Below are 13,446 nucleotides of genomic sequence, written 5' to 3'. Positions count from 1 at the left end.
TCTGTTTGGGTCTGTCTGTGTTCAACATTGGTTAGGGTTCGCATTGACTTTAATGTTTGTTTGTTTGTTCGTTTGTTCGTTTGTTAATTATCGTATCTATAAGTTTTACATAACAGCTTAAATGTGTATGTACGCGTTCAATATTTACTGGATCTGATCTGCCGTCATGTTTTTGGGTTGTTAATTATGTATGTTAGTTATCAACTATAGTTAGCAGCTAACATGCTGCTTGATTTATGTTATTATGTAAATTTATATTAGAAATAAAATACATATTTAGTTCTTTCGTTTCGTTTAAATTACATACATGCTAAGCCTTCAAATGAGTTTTCGAAATCGATTATTTACAATATTCATAGGGAAAGGAAATTGATAAATGCTGAAACAGAGACCAAGGGAAAAATTCAGTGACGAAAATTGACAATTGCATAGTAAAGGTGCAGCTCGATAAAGAAGCCTCTAAATATCTCTCGTTTGCTATAATATTTACATACATACTCGTACTATTATTAGTTAATATTCGATTTTGGTTCACATTGGGTAACAGTGCGGATTTCGTTTTGTTTTGTTTGTCATGCTTCATTTAGTGATTTAGTGATTTTTGCTGATTAGTGTAGAGATATTTGCTACACATTTGGATTACTTTTGAATAAGTCGAGCCATACCTTTACATTCATTATTTGCTAAGTTGATTTACCCTAGACATTCCGTAACTGGGATGCATCCTTCAGACATGCACATTATTCCATATTCCATATATACTCGAATGCTCGAATTTATTTTGTAGCATAGTGAAAATGCATCCTAATTCTCATAGTTTGTCGCTGCTGCATATATACACTGAAAGAAAAAAGGCATAGTAAAAATAACTACAATCATATTTGAATTTAAAATGCGATTTTTAAATAAAAACATAGTAAAATTAAATAGAATTCCCTTTTATTCCAATATAAATATAAATAAAACAAATATAAATTAAAAATGCTTATTTAATACGATCCTATTTAATCTAAATACAAAAACAAAATACTTCAAAATAACTATCTATAATATATTAAATTTTTAGTTTAATATGTTTCATATTTAAATTGAATATTATTATGACTTGAATTCAAAATTTCAAAATCTATAGGAAAAACTTTTTATTTTTACAATGTTTATATTATTTTATTATGTCCCTCGAGTTCCCAACTGGTTCAAGCAGCTACCGCCTTGAATACACAGTTAAATTATATTTATGCAAATCACAACCAATGCAGTTCTACTCATGTTGGGATTATTTCTAATTAAAAGCTTTAACCAATTCACACCATGAGGACTTAAAATGTAGTCCGCGTAGGCAAAATAATAACAAATTAGTTTAAAAATTAAATATTCTCAATATAAATATGAAACATATTAAATTAAATTTTTAAATATTAAACATATTAAATTTAAATATGAATCATTTAACTCTAAATATGAAAAATATTAAATTTAAATAGGAAACATATTCAACTTAAATATAAAATATATTAAATTTAAATATTTTCTTATGAATATAAAAATGTCAGTGAAAAATATAAAATTTTAATACAACCACTCTTGGATGAAAATCAATGGCATAAATATTAAAATGTAAGTGAAACTATTTAAATTTCAGGGCTTTCTTCTATCGGTGAACAAAATACCCCTTTACTCTTTTTTGATTACGGGTATAATAAGGCAATGAAACTAAACATTTAAAAATTATTCACTCCCATAGAAAGATTATATATTGAAAAAATGTTGTTCCCAAATTGATCAAAATCTGTCTGGGAAAAACGGGAATGAATGTCGGGAGGTCAAACCTCATCAAATGTTTGAATGATTTAATAGTTTACAAGCCAATAATAACAATATTTAATAGGTCAATGGGGCCGGCTATTCATTTATTTTTGACGGCCCACAAATATATCCTGCGGCTTCATAAAGAACTTTGTTTGTTCTCAAATATATATCCAGGTACTTGTGTGGGGGGTTGCCATGAGGTTCGCTCGTTGTGTTTTTATAGTCATTGCACGAGGTGCGAAGATTCGATTCATTGATTTGTGTGTTTGCACTCGGCTGGCAGACAAGAGCGAAATGCTGAATGAAATCTTCCTCCCTCGTAGGGTATCTGGGTTCAGCTACACTGCATCTCTTGGATACCATACCATTCCAAATCTATGCCTTCTGCATATGGGAATCGTTTGTTCACAGGCCATCGACTGCTGGGTGGTGAGAATTTACTACCTTGCGTCACGAGAATTCCTGGCCAAATCGAAAACTTAATAATTCAAAAATACATATCCAATAATAAGTTATCTCTGTTTATGAAAACAAACAATGGAGGTCCAAGCCAGACGCAGACGTAGACGTAGACACATGATAGGCGTTAAATTTTATGAAATTGTTGAAAGTATCGAAATGAAATGCCAATTAACGTGATTTTAATACAATTTTGTGGACGTCAATCAGGAACGATGGAGCAGAGCATGTGATATGGAGGTGGAGGCACTTTTGCGTATCAACAACGATTCAATAATTCCAGCAATCGATGGAAGACTATTCCAGCAAGCCGAAATGGGTCCGAGGTGGGCAGGAAGAAGCGCTGAGTCCTCACCTCATCACTTCGATTGGATTCTGGGATTGCCAAAAGGTCAGCAGCAGCAGCTGTTGAGAGCTCCCATCAGCACATCACTTGGTGGCTCTATAGAAATCGGATCCACATGTAATACAGATAATGAGATCGCATGCTACGCACATCATTTATCACTTGGGCAGAATATACGAGTGATTACGCTTAAATTTCCATGTTTATCCATTAATTCTACAAAAGAAAAATCTAATCTATTTCATCATTTGATCGGAATAGTATCCACTACATACTATAGCAGAAAATCCCCCAAAACATCAAACGGGAGAGGAGACCATAAAGGAATTACCGGATAAGATCTGTGCGGTTTGGTTCGTGTGTACTTTGTAGTCGTAGTCTTAGTCTTTTGGCTGAATTTAGTGCCTGAGGGCACACGGACACACGGACATACTGGACTTTTCACTTTTCACCGACGAGTCGCTGGTGAGTTGTGGGGGCGTTTGGCGCAAAAACAAGGCGCAATTCCCGTTAAATACAAATAAATAAAGCCACAAGAAGAGCAGACAAAAGAAGAAAAGGATGGGGATGGGGATGGGTATGGGGGAGAAGTTTGCCCGTTTTTCCAGTCAATCAATTGCCAGGCAATGATCGCGTTTCTGCACTTGAAATTATATTTTGTTGGAATCGAAATGTGTCGACCTCCCACCGCGTGCCAGACAGACATCCCATCCAGAGTGATCCGTTGAGCGATCTATGGCTTTTGTGGGGGTCTCCATGACGCCACTGACGCCTCAATGATGCCCACAGTGATGCAGTTTAGCCTACTCCCCCCCAAATAAGAAAAAACACAAACAAAATCACGCACACGAAATATATATATATGTAAATAGACGAGATGGAAATGATAATTTGATGACGTTAGCGCCACCACCAGGAGGCGCACGCCCACGATGATCCTCAGTGCACACTGTGGGTCTGTGTCTGTCTCTGTATCTGTATCCGTGACGTCATTCGCTGGGTCGTGTGCTCCAACGAATCTTTTGATTATATTTGCACTTGTGGTGGCCAGGCAACAGCCCAGCCCCACCACAGAATCCAGTGAGAGTCTGGTCTATTTTCGGAGGATTGCACGAGAGTTTATTTCGATTCGACGCGCAAAGGTAAGCAAACAAAATCATCACATCGCAGAGATCACTTAATAATGTTCTATAAGTTGATGCCGTGACGAAGAAAATGATCTTGCAATTCCCTTTCTATTTCCATTTTCAATTCGATTTCCATGGACTGTAATTTTAAGATTCCAGGGGGATTTCGAGTGGGTTGTCTGTCTGTCTGTCTGTCTGTCTGCCCGTCTGGATGGTGGTGGTTTCCTCTAAATGGTTTCGTTGATTGGCAAATTAATTACAAAAAGTTCAATTTTCTGTTGAAATAATATTTCAAATTGATTTTCCCAAGAACTTTCCTTTGGATTTATGGGGGTTTTCTTTACGCAGGAGCGAAGCGGAGCGTTCCCTGAACTCGGTTTATTAATCGATCTGATCAAGTGAGTTATGGATTTATGTGGAATCATCTTTTGGCGGAGGAATGGCAATTCTTGGAATATGGCCAGCTCCATCATTTCCTTTCGCCGGAATCGAAATTTGGGTCATGTCATTCGCCCCCTCTTTTGGGAAATTCCTTTCCCATAATCCCGTTTCTTGTGCGCCGCAGCACGTGTCGCGGCATCCGTGGCAAGGATCTACTCTACTACACGCATGCAGTCTCATGTCGCTGTTGCTGTTGCTGTCGCTGTCTTCTGTCTCATGTCTCTGTTGCTGTCTCTGTCGCCGCCTTTTTGGATGTGCGTGCATTTTGGTCTAATCCGCGGGTTAGTCGTTTGCCCTTCCTTTCCACAGAGCCATTATCCTGGCAATTCCAAAAGGCAACCCCTGTTGCTCTCTCGGTGCTTGCTGCCTGCCCCAAAACGAATGACCGGCCATGATGTGGCACATTTTGCACAATGTTTCCTTGCGGGACAAACAAATTAGAGAACGAGACGCGCCCCTTTTTGTGTACTGTGCGCGGTGATTCCCCCTCCGATGGATGGATGGATGGCTGGAAGGGACAACTCTGCTTGTGGTCTTAATACGCGTAATTTTCCCTTTTGTTAAGTGAAGAGAAGTTTTTGGCTCAAAGTCCACCACCCCTCGCCACGCCTTGCCACTGCTCGGCTCGCCTGGACTGTCCTTGGCTGGGATGGAATGGGATGATGCTTCTTCGATATAATGACTTTTGATTACTGCGCCATTAAGCGTTCTCTTGAAAGCCGCTCGCCCGACCTACCTCCCTCCCTCCCTCCCACCTCCTTCTCCTCCTCCCATCTCTGTCCTGCTGCTCGCTCGGTACATCTGTTTGATTTTTCCTTTTCAAAACTTGGGCTTGGCCATGACCCTGTCTATGGTTCCCCGCTGCCCCTGTGGCAGGATGTCCTCGTTGCCATTGGAACTTGGTAAATGGATCACTCAAATCCAAGGGGAAGGAGGGCAGCAGCAGCAGCAGCAGCAGGACCCCAGGAGGCAGGGTAAATCACTTTGGTAATTCGTTTTGCATTCAATTTCAATTCAAAATGGGTAAATTTCCCTCAATTAAATTGTTTCGCTTCACTTTTAACTCAATTGCGTTTAAGTTGTTCCCCCTTTTCCCCCATTTCCCCATTTTCCCTCATGGTAGTTCATTTTCCATGGAATTGTTTACGGCATTCAGTGCGCATTCTTTGCATAATTTGATTGGCCTGTCAGTTGGCTAGAAACGGAAGCGACAGAGAGACCTCAAGAAGCTAAAGAACAAGAAAACTTGAAGGGAAGGGAAGGCACTGATGGCTGCCTGTCTCTTCACATAAATTAGGCAAGTTTTTCAATAAACTGCACAAGTTGCACATACGACGTGTGTGTTTCTCCGGGGTCTAGGAGGGAGGGGTTGTGGAGGAGAAGAAGCCAACAAGGTGCAGCAAATATTGCCACATCAATTGTGGCAGGCAGCACAACCCATTCCATTTCCCTGCCCTCCCATGCACCCACCACATCAACATCAATTTGAAAATGCATGTGGCCCCCACTTTGGCATAGTTCTCTGGGGTGTTACAAGGTGGGTGGTGCCTCCCAGCCACCTGCCGCCTGCCACAACACATAATTCCACATCAGCCTTCGACTCGGACTCGGACATGGAGACGGAGACTCCAAGTCGAACTGAAAGTCGAAGGAAAAAGTCTTGTAATACTCGTGTAATCTCTGAGACAAAAACTTATTTACTCAAATGGCAATGGCCTCCTCTTCGCTCTTCCCTCTCCCCTACTGCGTTTCCTCCCATCCACTTTTATCTACTTTTCCCTTTTGCACCTGATCTTTATGTTGAATTCTGTTTTTGTTATGTGCCTCATCCATTTCTCTCAACTGAAGGCAAAAAATAAAAAAAATAAATGGTAAAGTTTCTCTGGGCAAAGTTTTTTGCCGAAAGAACTTTTCACTGCAGTTTTCAGGTGTCAAAATCAATTTTAGAGTAGCGATAAAAAGAATGCCGAAAAAGTGGAAAATGCTTGGAAGGGAAAACTGCTGCTCAAGGAATGCTAATTATTTGGCTTGTGCTCGGATGCAAAAATGGAAAAATGAGAAACGTGACGGAATCCAGAGGGTTGGGCGTAGGGCGTAGGGCGTGTGCCATGAACATACCCTGACAAAAATAATCTGCCCCTTTGGCTCTAATTAAAATCGACACTCGCTTGCAGCATTTAATTTAATTTATGCAACTATCAATCACTCAATCAATGCCTGCCACAGCCGCAACCACAACCTCAATATAAAACGGGTGGGGGCTCCCACCATGCGGGACTATTGTCTATTTCCTGTTTGATTTTTCTTGTACAAATTTCAAATGGAAATGCAATTTTTCATAATTACTGATAATTCGGAGGAGCATGTCATAATCAGCTGAGATTGAGGCAGTATTCTGTCCCCATGCTTGTGTTGCAGGGTGCAGGCTTAAGGGTTGCAACATTCCCATTACACAGTCGTAGTTGTTAATGGAAATACATGACATGTCGTAGGCAAATCCAATCATCAAGAGATTATCGATGCGTGGGAAGACTTGGCATTGAATAGAAGCAAAACATACTTCAATTTACGGATTTGCCTGGGGGGGAAATTGTTTGATCTTTAAATGATTTCTGCTGCTTTGTATGCTCTGATTTACACTACTGCCTTCTACTGCCTTCTACTGCTTTTCTAGGATTGCTTTCAATTCTCTTTGCCTGCTGTTGCATGTTTGATTCCAGGGACTTGCCACTGCTGCTTTTCTATGATTAATTTGCATTACTTTCTACTGCTTTTCGTATGCCTTTTTTGCACAAGGTTGACTGCTGTTCACAGCTTTCAGCTGATTACTTTCCTTCCTACTTCTTAGCTTTAACTGCTTTGCTCTTCAATCTCTTGAAGCTTCTTCGGCATCAAATGAATCTGTAGATATGTCTGAATGAGAAAATCAAGTAAAATCTGAAGTGTTCCCATGAATATATCTTGAGAACTCAAAGGATATATCTGGATCTATGTAGAACATGGGGTCTATCATATCTACCAAAATCTCTTTTCAAAGCCTTGACTGCTATCAGGCATTCAGCATCGGCAACACTTAGATTGCAATTAGGCTCAAGCAGACATGAGACTCTTGTCAATTGCAACTCTCACTCCCTGCCACAGACGCCGCCGCTCCCTCTCCCCCAGCATTCGCTCTTTCCCTCTCTATCTATTCGCTTACCACCTGCCCGCATTTGAAACCGAGAGGCAAACACATGCATCGGCAGCATCCTCATCGAGAGACAATGGCTGCAGCCAAATCACACCTTGCCCCTTGCTCCCTGCCACTGCCACTGCCTCCTGGCTCTGCGGCTGCCATTTGTAGACATCTTGGCAAACAAAGTCCTTGTCAGAGGCCGGGGGGAGGGCATAGGGATAAGAATAAGGATGCGGACACACAGACAGACACATGGGACCAACCTCATCGAGGAGAGGGAGCGTCTGCCTGTTTCGCTATCAAACTCAATCGCAAATCGGATTCGCTGTGTGGCAGTGGCAGTGTGGCACTGTGTGGCAGAGTGCATCGGGATCTGTTTGTGAACAACTCGAATTACCATTCCGATTCAGTTTTAATGAGATTTGTCCACCGCCCTTGCCCTACTCTACTCTACTCTACTCTACTCTACTCTACTTTGCCCTGGCGTGGAGCGTGTGCCAGAGCGAGGTCCTTGGGCACGAGTTATGGGGTTGTAATATCGTGTTTTCCGCTCGTTAGCCGGTGCTGCACCTCTCCTCTCTCCACTCACTTTCTCCTGGCAGCTGGGATTCGTTTTGGGCCATGGGATGCTAGCCGCATATCCTCGTGGCTGGCTGCTGGCGGGCTGGCTGCCTTATCCTTGGCCGGGTCTGGTCTTATCAGCCAAGCTGCATCTTTTCTGCAGCAAACATGTGACAGCGGCTGCTGCTGCCCCTGCCTCTGCAACACTTCGATTATCCTGCGCCTGCGGCCGACAGGTTCGTTCGAGAGTGCCTTCTGTGCTCCCCCCCCCGTCCCGCTACAGCACGCTGCTGCTGCTGTGTTTTCCTCGTGGAAGCGCTTTCATAAAAAAATCACTGAACCAATTAATGCACTGCTCCGATTCACTACCGATTTACCCACCAGACAGGATGTCGAGCTCATTGTCCATTGTCCTGGCTGCTCTGCTCCAGCTCCTGCCGCTGCTGCTGCTGTTGCTGCTGCTTCTGCTTGATGTTGCCCCTGTGGCAGTTTACGCGTGCCTCGGACCGCCAAATGTTTTCCATTCTCTGCGTAAAGCAACGCTTCATTTGGCCCACAAGTACAGTGGTAAATGGCTACAAGGAACCGCAGAGCTACGAAATTGAGTTCCTTCCTGATTGTCCTCTCATCGGTGTCCTCCCTGTTGCTGCTGAAACTTCTCTTTCCTCCCTGCTGGCTGCCACTTGTTCCGGTGTCGAGTTGCACACGCGGCTGCCTGCCCCTCCAACTGGTGGTGGTGGTGCTGCTGCTCCTCCTCGTCGTGGTTTCCCCCTTCCCTCTCTGGTGCTTCCTCCAGGTGCACACATATGCTCCTGCTCCCTGCTCCCTGCTCCCTGCTCCTGTCCTATCCTATTCTATAGTATCCTTGAGCATTGAATGAATTGTGGTGGAAATGTTGGTTTATTGATTCGTAAGTCGAAATTTAATTGAACCAGAGGGATAGAGCTTCTGCTCTGCTTCTGTTCCATCCTAAGGTTCCTTTCAGCACTCCTGCTCCTCCTGCTGCTCCTTCCCCTTTTGCGTTGTGAATTGTTATGAGGTCATGGGGCGGTGCGGCTCTGCAGCACCATCGGATTGTGCGGTCAGGCTCATATTTTGCGGTGCACTAATTAGAAACTGTGTTGCAACTTGCCAACCAAAAAAAAAGAAAAAGAAGGCTACTGTTTACCTGCAACAGAGCCACGGCCAGAAAGTGCAAGAGTTGGCTCTAAAATCTAATTACGCGATGGGCAGTGCCCCAAAGGAGTGTGTGTGTGTGTGTGTGTGCTGGGTTCGTGGCAGGACTTATCTGAGGGTATAACAGGTCACTGAGCATAATGGAAGGAGGCACACGGCGTATGAATCGCTGAGAAAAGGAGCGATGGATAGCAGCCCCCCATTCAAGAGGAGCTCCATAATTGAGTTTGTTCAGACGGGAGGAAAGAGGAAATATTCCAATAATGTTGCTCCCTAAGACCCACTTGTCACTCGGGGCAGGAACCTCTGGCCCCATAATTGGATGCAAAACAATGGATTACAATGGAAGTCCTCGCCCCAAACGACGAATAATAATAATAAATCTTAAGCCAAAACTATTTCGTAGATATTTAACCTCTCGTTCTCTCGCTCGCACATAAAAGCAGATCAAAGGAGGTGCCCCCAGGATCAAGGGAGGAACAGGGTCTCTGCACTTCCGATTTTGCTTGCGGCGCTGTGCGGCGCGGCGCGGCACACGCGTTCCTTTCCGTTCCTCATTTCTCTCAATGGAAATGGAAAAATGAAAAAAAAAAACATCTGTCCCGAGGGAGAGATATTCTCGTACTCGTTCTACGAGTATATGTGCCGTGCCCCTCAATCAGTGCGCTTCCTGTCGACGGGACAACATGTGTGCACACACAAGGATACAGATGAAAGGATAGCTGGATGGAAAGAGAGCGAAAGATGCAGATAGACAGAGAAGCGATGTGTCCTTTGTCTGCAAAAAGGATGCGCGTGCTGCTGGCAGATGCCATGCCACAGAGATTTCTTTTAGGGGGCAAGAGGCAGGGACAGGGGCCGTGGCAGGGGCAGGGAAAACAGATTGAAATGATCAAATTTGCACATGGATCGGCGTCCGAATATAATTTGCAGGCGGCCACAGACGATCCGAGTCAAAGGATTTCCCTGTAAGCAAGGACAACGGCAGGTATGAGCTGGGATGCCAAATTTATAGCTCATTAGTGGGAAGCAGGGTAGGATGTGGCAGGGATGGAGATCGCTGTGGCAGGGGTTGGGGGCAGCTGCCTGGGTGTTCCACCAATTTGAATCGTTTTGTGTCAAAGTTGCAACGAAACAGAGGCAAGAGGCAAGAGGCAGGGGCAGGGGAAGAGCAATAGTTGTGCCAGGATCAGTAGCAGCAGCCACGAGAACATGCCTCCCCCCCCTCGTGACTGAGCCATTAGCAGAGCGAAACAAAGGAGTTTGCTGAAAGCGGAGACGCCACAAAGTGCAGCACATTTCGAGTGCCACAAGTAATTCCCGGCCAGGAATCAGCTTAATCTGCCCCGCCCCGCCCCAGCCCTCTTTCCTTTCTCCATTGGGGAGGGGAGTGCACTCTCCACAACTCGTTATCGCATCGCTTATATCGCTTATTAACCCCGCAGCTGGAAGCGTCAACACTTTCCGTGCTTGCCTCCAGCTCGTCTTTCGGTCTCTCCGCCCCTCGATGAAGCACTTGCCGGATATGCTCGAGAGATGATGTGCTTCGTCTCCTTCTCCTTCTCCATCTCCATCTCCGTCTGCGTTTTGGGCTTCCTATCAGATTCCAGCTGCCGTGCAGCAGCAGCAGCATCCTCTCCACTATTTCTTCCGGTGTGCAGGCATGCCACGTACCCCCTACCCCTACCCCTACCCTCCTGCCCCATGGCTTTGTCTTTGTTTTTCCTTCGCTGTTTTTGGATTTCGGTTTCGGTTTCATCTGCCCCATACCGTCCGCCCTCTATCCCTGCCCCTCCCTTTTCTATCAAATATTCTCGGGATGTTGGCACGAGCGATAATGCCATGCCCTCTGCCCACGAACTTCGATGACGTCTCGTGTTGCAAGCTTAAGTAGCATCGTTGAGGATGTTAATAGCTCGCTCTTGGTCGCTTGTTTTTGATGATACTCGTAGTTTGGTTTAATCGAAGGGTTATCATGGAAAGGAATACGTACTCACAGATGGGGGGTACAGTAATCAAGCTGAAACTCTACGGAAACTTGGAAATAATTAGAGATATTCAATATTGAATATTTCAGCTCTTTGGCTGTTAATATTTGTCTCTTTCCAATAGGACATAAGTTGTTGGCTATATGCAGATCCTTCGCATAATTATAACATTTAGTTCTAATCATATCTGAGGTACATGCGGCATACCTTTTGGGGCAGATAGTGTACTGTTCTACATTAGATGACAAAGCTTTGGATATTTGATGTAAAATCAATTCAGAACTGAACGAATATTTAATTGTTTGCGAATATAAATGGATGAAAAGCAAGTATCAGATTGTGGTAATAGCAAGTACATTAAATGCCTTTTTATTGAAATGTCATTCAACATTCACCGGAGACCTATTCCATTCAACCTTTAGCTATTCACCTATTTAATTAATTTAATCTTCTTTTATGCCTATCATTAATTTATATACCCTTCAAACTATTCACTAATTACTCTGATTGCCACACGACATTGACAGCATTGTTTCATTTGAATTCTTGTATCAGAATGAGAGGCATGCCTTAGAGAGGGGTGTAGCAAGGGGGGGGGCATTCCTCCCAACTGACTGAAAAGTGCATTAATCGCGTATCAACTTAAACGCCAACAAATGGCGGAGAAGGAAGCCCCACGCGAAATTGTCTGTGGATTTCAGCTGTAGATTCTTTATAGCATTGAAACGGTTCCTGCTTTGCCCTCTCCCTACCATCGTATGAGTGTGGCAATGTCCCACACCCTCGCCAACCTAATCTCGGGGATTCCCTTCCGTCGCTGCATGAGTGTCGTGTGGCATGCCCCTCTCCCCAGTCGTTGCATGAGTGTTGCAATGCCGTAAAGCAAAGTAATCCAATTGAATTAAAATGGGCAAAAATGGAACTGAGGGGCGCTTTGGCAGGTGTTTCGTTTACGTCTCTTCAATGGCTGCTTCGTCCGTGTCCGAGTCCGAGTATTCGTCTTTCTCCCCCCCCCCTCATCGATTTTCGTACATTTAAATTTCTGTTTCCTTTGTTTTCCCTTGGATTTGGTTCGATTCGGATTCAATTTGGTTTTGATTTGATTTTACTGAACAGTTTTCGCTGCTTGGTTTTTTTTTTCTTGCTGCTGTTTTCGTTTCTGTTTCTGCTGCTGGCAGAACATCCGCATTAAAAAGTTTTCCCTCTATTCGAGCGGAAATCAAAAAGTTTTATTGAGTAAAAGACAGATCGGGAGCTGGGGGGAGTAAAGGGACACAGCCACAGCCGCCTGAGGCATGGATGGGCAGGGGATGGAGGGTACTTAGGATAAACGAATAGAAATATATTTCGTAATTTCAGGACACGACAGAATACAGAGCAGCGGAAACTGTCGATGCAGTTTATTGCCACATGCAACATGCAGGGGGGGGGAGTAGGCGTGTGGCAAGTAGATACACAAACATTTCCGATTTCACACTCTGTTTCGCTTCTGCCACGCCGTGCCATGCCAACTCTCCCACGAAAGTCGCCGTCTTAAAGAATTTCCCCCCGAAAATTGTTTATTTTCTTGTAGAATTTGCATTTCAATTCATTCAAAAATACCTTCGAATAGAGTGAGGTAGGGGGCATTAGGCAGTGTGGGGCATGAGGTAAATGCGTATACGCCTCGTTGAGCGCAAGTAAAACTGATTAATGGCAATGCAATTAATAATGGGAAACGGGTAAATGGCAGGTAATAAATTGCCACAGCTCCCCCCTACAGAGCCAGAGGCGCGCTCTCTCTCTCTCTCACTCCGTCACCTTCTACTTAGACAGAGGGGATTGAGATGCCACGGGTGCTGTGTTGTGCTGCAGAAGGTGGCTGTGAAAGCGAAGGGCTGGGGCAGGGGCAGGGGCAGGGGGCACCACTAAGTGGAAAATAAGACGATTTAGATTTAGAAGAAAATCCCCCAACCATCTGCATTATTCGCAGCAGCAGAAGCAGCAGCAGCTGCTGAATGAAGAATTTTGTTTATGCAACGAAAGATATTTAAAGGAGAATCATGGGGCAATAATCCCCTGCCCCTGCTCCTGCCCATGACTGGACTGGGAGAGGGCAAGTGTGCAGTTGGTATTGCATTAAATGAACTTTTTGCTTGGCAACCCACGAAATTTGAGTTAAGTGAATGAAGATCGATTGATGATGGGAGATTCTCATAGTGAAAGAGAAGTGTATTTTGTGCGTGGAGCTTATTTCAATCATACGAGTATCGTAAGTCATTGATCCCTCTTCTTATCAAGGGATTAATGAACTCCACTAAAACTCACTCGAATAAATATGGAAGATGGTAGATGGATGCATCTTTGGCACCTTTTTAAGGATTC

General features: G+C 44.0%; 1 long non-coding RNA gene across 1 annotated transcript in view; it reads right to left on the bottom strand.

The window, feature by feature from the left end:
* Positions 1-275: 275 nt before the first annotated feature.
* Positions 276-13,446, bottom strand: part of LOC121404657 — a 23,829-nt gene continuing 10,658 nt past the window's right edge. The window contains exons 2-3 of the long non-coding RNA XR_005968127.1: positions 666-840; positions 276-379 (exon numbers count right to left, since the gene is read on the bottom strand). This is a non-coding gene — a long non-coding RNA (uncharacterized LOC121404657). The remainder of the gene's footprint in view (positions 380-665; positions 841-13,446) is intronic.

This window comes from Drosophila obscura, unplaced genomic scaffold (assembly GCF_018151105.1).
Source record: "Drosophila obscura isolate BZ-5 IFL unplaced genomic scaffold, ASM1815110v1 contig_30, whole genome shotgun sequence".
Lineage (NCBI taxonomy): Eukaryota > Metazoa > Arthropoda > Insecta > Diptera > Drosophilidae > Drosophila > Drosophila obscura.
This window is presented reverse-complemented; position numbering and strand designations above follow the sequence as displayed.